We start from the raw sequence: 5345 nt of genomic DNA on the forward strand, positions 1-5345 counted from the left end.
GGGTCCCTGGGACCTGCCACATCCCCGGGGATTTAAAAGCATCACATCACCCTCCCGAGGACCAGAGCACCAGCTGCTCTGGGTGGGCTGAGCAACCACTGGGTCAATTCAGGTCAAGCCCTCCATGCGGGGGCTGGAGGGGGGGGGGGAGAAAAAAGCTCCTTTGGCATCTATGCCATGGCCAGGCTCAACCCAACCCAGAGCAGGAGGGATTAAGGCGCTGCTGGCTCACAAGGAAGCCATTTGCCGGCTTATATCACTCGTTTCAGTCCCTTGTAGCTCTGCAAAGGCGATTGCGGAGCTGGGTCTCTGCCTGCGGAGGTGACACTGTCCCTCAGCATCACTGCAGCCGCTGCGGCTGCTCCCCGAGAGCGCGAGAAGAACCCCCCCCCCCCCACGCCAGCACGCTGCCGGTCCTGTGGCGTTGGCACCCGCTGGCCACCGGCCTCACGCGTCATTGCAAGGCTGCGTTATACGGGGCTGCAGGCTTCAACCTGGTGGAGCTTATTTTTTTTAGCTGCGTGTTTAAAAATTATTGTGCTCTTCCTTGCTCCAGGCTGACCGTGTCCCAGCGGGCGGGTGGCACGGGCTCACCTCTGTTTTGGGGCTGTTTGTGCTATATTAGCCAAGGTGGTTTAGCTTTATTTTTGCTCAGCTTCCAGGCAGTTGTGTAGGTCTTTTCCCACTCCGCAAGAAATCACACCCTTCACAGAGAAAGGACTGACAAACCTTGAACGATCAGAGCGCAACTAACCTCACGGACCAGGGGGAGAACAGCCTAAGCATTACAAAATATGGCTCAGAGCACACAAACCCAGCTCCTAGCAAATGCAAGACTGAGGAGGAAGAAACCCCCATCATCATCATCATCACCGTCCTGGTGAGGAACCCCAACACAGGCAGATTGCCGCAACACAAGAGGGAAGGGGGCAGGCGCTTACATCTCCCAATTTATTGCGTTACAAATAATCTAAGTTGGGTGATTCGGATTGCTGTTGTGCATAGACTAAGGGTAAGTGGTTGATGCATCTTTGAAGCATTCATTAGACCAAAAATTAAAGGTAATTCTTGGAGCCATAGGTAAAGCATGTTCTTTTGGGTGATGTGTGTAATGCTGTAGGTGTGCGCATCCCCCATCACCCCGCCCAGCTCTCATCAGAGACGTTTAAGAGAGAAATTCTTGTCCAGACCCAGAATCCGGGTGATAAAACACTCTTTGCTCTGCGATTTTTACCATTTCCAACGCAATCTCAGCCCCACCCCAACCGCACCGCATCGACTCCCCCCTTCTTCAATCATAAGGGTGAAGGGCAACCCTCCCGTCCCCGAAAAAGGGGCTTGATCCCAAAAGGAGCTCAGGAAGAAATTATTGGTTGTGTTAAAGGGAGAAGGCAAAATTGGCCATGGAGATGTATTCCTTCTGTTGGTTCAAGGGTTCCACTGTACAGACTTCTCCCCTCCTCCCCAAGCCGCAGAGCAGGGCACGGGGCTGCACATACACCCCGGGCACGCAGGCACGCACACACACACTGCTTTATTATATTTTTTTTTTCTTAGCAAAAAAATAAAAATTTATTGTCCTCTAAAAAAAAAAAAATCCATCCTGCCCTTGGAAACTGTGACACAGATTGAGTTCTTTCCAGCCCCACATGCAAATTCATTCTGCCAAGAAAAGAGTCTAAACCAGGTTTCCGACAGCCAAAACACATATTTACAGAGTACGAGAGAACGACAGCTGAAATCACAGTTCTATACATGGAATCAACAACACGTTTTACACACCACCGATCACCATTCTGCCAACTTCTACACGGACTAGGGGCGCTTCTGCCCAGTGCCCTTCCTCCCGGAGAAAGCGGGGAAGAGACTGGTCAAGAATTGCCACCAGAAATACTGCAGTGTGTAGTATTATTATTATTTTTTAAACGTATACTGTATTTATTTTGTTTTAACATTGGAAGCTACGGAGTGGGGAAGCCCCAGAAATCTCTCCGATGCAGTCACTAGTTTGCAGGAATACTTCCCCTTTAAAATACTAGGTTTTACATCAGTAACATCTATTTTGCTGTTGGCCATCACTCCAAGGATTATTATAATTCTGGAGGAAAACACTGGTAATATTCTTCCTTCTCAGATGGGGGAAAAGGAGAAAGAGAGGAGGTTCGGAGGCTGGTGGAACAGCAACGAATTACTGAGTCCATGCAGCGTTACGGGCTTCCTCACAGGGTAAGGACTTCTCTTCATCGTCTCAGCTGCACAAACCCTCAGGTTCAGCTTCAGAGATGTATGGAAAGCGGAAAACCCTTCGGCAGCGGATCAGCTGCAGTGACTCCCCTTCAGGGGGGGAATCTGCTTAAGGAAAATATTGTGCTCCACCTCCGAGACCTTCCCCGGGTCCCCCCCGCGCCACAGCTGGCATGTGGCTACATCATCTAAGGCCAGAGATGATCTAAAAGTGGTGCCGTTAGCCCAAAGCCATGCCAAAATTCTGCAGCTCCAGCCTGGCTTTCTGGCACCTCTCTACCCCAGACGGTGTTGCCTTGAGCCACCTGCTTCTATATTGTTTTTCCGTAATAATGTAAAAGTTTATTGACCTTTAAGATACTGCGGTTTCACGACACAATTAAGACTCCCTTCTCTCAGCTCGAAAGCCTCCAACCTGCACAACTAGTCACCGAGGTCAGCGCTTCCCCAGCTCCCAAAAATTTGGGGAGGAAAAGGCTGTTATCCAATGAGGAGTCTGCGCGAAGAGGCAGGACCTCGGCGCGTTGGCGGCCGCTCAGCCTCAGCCAGCCGGGCTGCTCCGCAAGAAGCCTCGGGGACCGAAACTTCATTTTGAAGCGTGACTCGGCCAAAAAAAAAAAAAAAAAAGCCCCCTTAGTTGTGATGTGTTACTGCGTGTCCTGTAAAAGGGAGTTCCTGCTTCAGAAGGAAGCGTGACAGTACATTCCAGGGGCTGTATATATTAGCACCAGGTTTATTTCCGACAAGACTCTTTTTACACCCCACCGAAGCTGACCCCGGACTCTTCAGCCCCACACGCAGCGCTGATTACAGTTCATCCTTCCCGCCCGGGACAGGCGGCAACAACCGCTGGAGGGGGTGAGAAATGCTGCCCTTCCCCCCCCCGCCCTCACCTCACTCTGTTCCGAAATTGTCACGTAAGTGGCCCCCCAAAAATATTCACAAAATAGTCAAAAGATGAAGTTCTCTTTTCCATCTGATGCTTAAGAAAATAATTCACATTTCAGATATTTTTCTTTTTTTTCTTTTTTTTTTTTTTTAAAGCAGCAAATTGATAGAAACCTAAATTTAGAAAGCGTTTCTTAAAGAATCAGAGGAAAGCGAGAAACAGTCTATGTGCTTGTGCAAGGAGAGTGCTGAGACACGTCGGGGTGGGGGCGAGGGAAGGGGTTAGTGCTAATTCCTTCGGGCCGTTCTGCCGCGAGTGCAGTGTGGCAATGGAAAGTTAAAGTTTAAGGGCCACAAACGGGGGAAGTTTTGTATTCTTTGGTCCTTCAGTGTAAGTTTTAAACCAGAGAAACTGTTTTACTCCAAAGGGAGAAAACTTGCTTTCTCTGGCCTGGAATTTTCCTTGTACCCCTCCTGCCGAAGCAGTGTGCCCCCCCTCCAGAAACTGGGGGCAAATCTCTCTTCCCCCTCGACCCCACAGCCCTGCATCACACCCTGAGTGGAGGACACCCAGGAGACAGACAGAGCTGCCATCAGCGGCTAAGTTTTGTCTGAAGAGAAGGGACCAAGGGAAGAGCCCCTGCGGGAATCAAATGTGGTCGCACAGCCCCATGCCGGAGAGTTCTGAAAACAGAGGGGTGGCAAAGGCAGCGTCAGCCTCAGCAGTCCCAGCGGGAGGCAGGAGAGCGGATAAACCACCGCGCTCATCAAAAGTCAGTGTTACCAACCAACAGCCAGAACAGGCTGATCAGCTCTGGTTCTTATAAATATTAAAGACCTGATTCAAGAGTTTATTTCCTATGATTTAAGTTAGTTACAAAAACTTTTTAGTAAATTTGTATCTTAATTGGGCTTTTTCATCCTCCCCCCACTTTTTTCTTTTTTTTTTTTTTCCTAAAAAAGAAAAAAAATGTTCACGTCTTTTAATAAAAGGTCTTTCCTTAAGATCAGACCAAGGCAGATGTGCTGCCCCATGGCACAGACATTCAAAGGCTATAACCAAACAACATAGCCACAATAGTCACTCAACAGTGTCTCTCCATAAAAAAAAAAATTTAAAAAACTGATGCTAGTTACAATAAAATACACATGGAAAAAAAAAAAAAAAGCATTTTTACCAAAAAACCCAAAAACAAGTTAATGGGAAAAACATAAAAAAAGAACTACACAGAGCTGCACTTAAGAGATCATCTGGGAATGCATATTAACCCCTTCCATGTAAAGGAAAGGTGGAATTATGGAAGCAAACCTAATTATGTCTTTGCATTAAATATGAAGCTTTCTGAGAGGCTCCGGTAAAAATTCAGTTTTCCTACAACAGTGGGCTGCTGGAGGTTCCAGTGCTTTTCCAGGTCAGGGAGGGGTAGCACAGGCAGCATCCCCGTGCAAAATAAAATGTTTAGTCAACTGAGTGGCCTTTTGGTTGAGATCCCAGCAGGTTACTGCAGTCCACCTGATGTAAAAATCTAATGGACACACTGGTAAAGAAAGTCACAGGAAAGCTCAGCTACTGGTAAGGTCTAAGCTGGTGGCATTTCTTTGTCACCCTGGACTTTCTCTGTCACCACAGGTGTACATGATGACGAAGTATGAGGGTTTCTGGACCCAGTAGCCCATAACCCATCCTTGAGGTGCTGACACAGGAAACATCAACTCCGTTCAACAAAAGTGTCCTGACGACCTGGAATTGTTTCATGCGTTTCAGCAGTGACTACAAAACAGGTCCCTGTGGCTAAAAGAAAATTAATCTGGTCTGAAACAGTAAAAAAGTCTCGAGACAAAGGGCTGCCTGGAGACAACTAACCTGTGCATCCAATATTCCTTTCATAAAGGGCTTCACCTGACCCAAGGGCAACACTTCTACGGCTGCTCAGACCTGGAACATGTTCGCTGTATCAGCGGTGAACACTAGTCACTGAATTTTGGGGCTTGGCTTGCTCTAGGTCCAATACTTCCCCCCCCCCTCCCCCCTTTTCTTCTTGTCATACAAATATACAAAGAGTGTAAAAAAAATTTAAAAAGCGAACTTTGCTGATTAAATGACAGACAAAGTTCCCGCACATTCAGAGATCGGCAAACGTGAGGCCCACCAGGCCGGCACCCAGCAGAGCTTCCGCCAGGGAGGACAGCTTTAACCGAGCCGGGTCAGGGAA

Source organism: Charadrius vociferus, unplaced genomic scaffold (genome assembly GCF_000708025.1).
Source record: "Charadrius vociferus isolate BGI_N301 unplaced genomic scaffold, ASM70802v2 scaffold260, whole genome shotgun sequence".
In the NCBI taxonomy this organism is placed as follows: Eukaryota; Metazoa; Chordata; class Aves; order Charadriiformes; family Charadriidae; genus Charadrius; species Charadrius vociferus.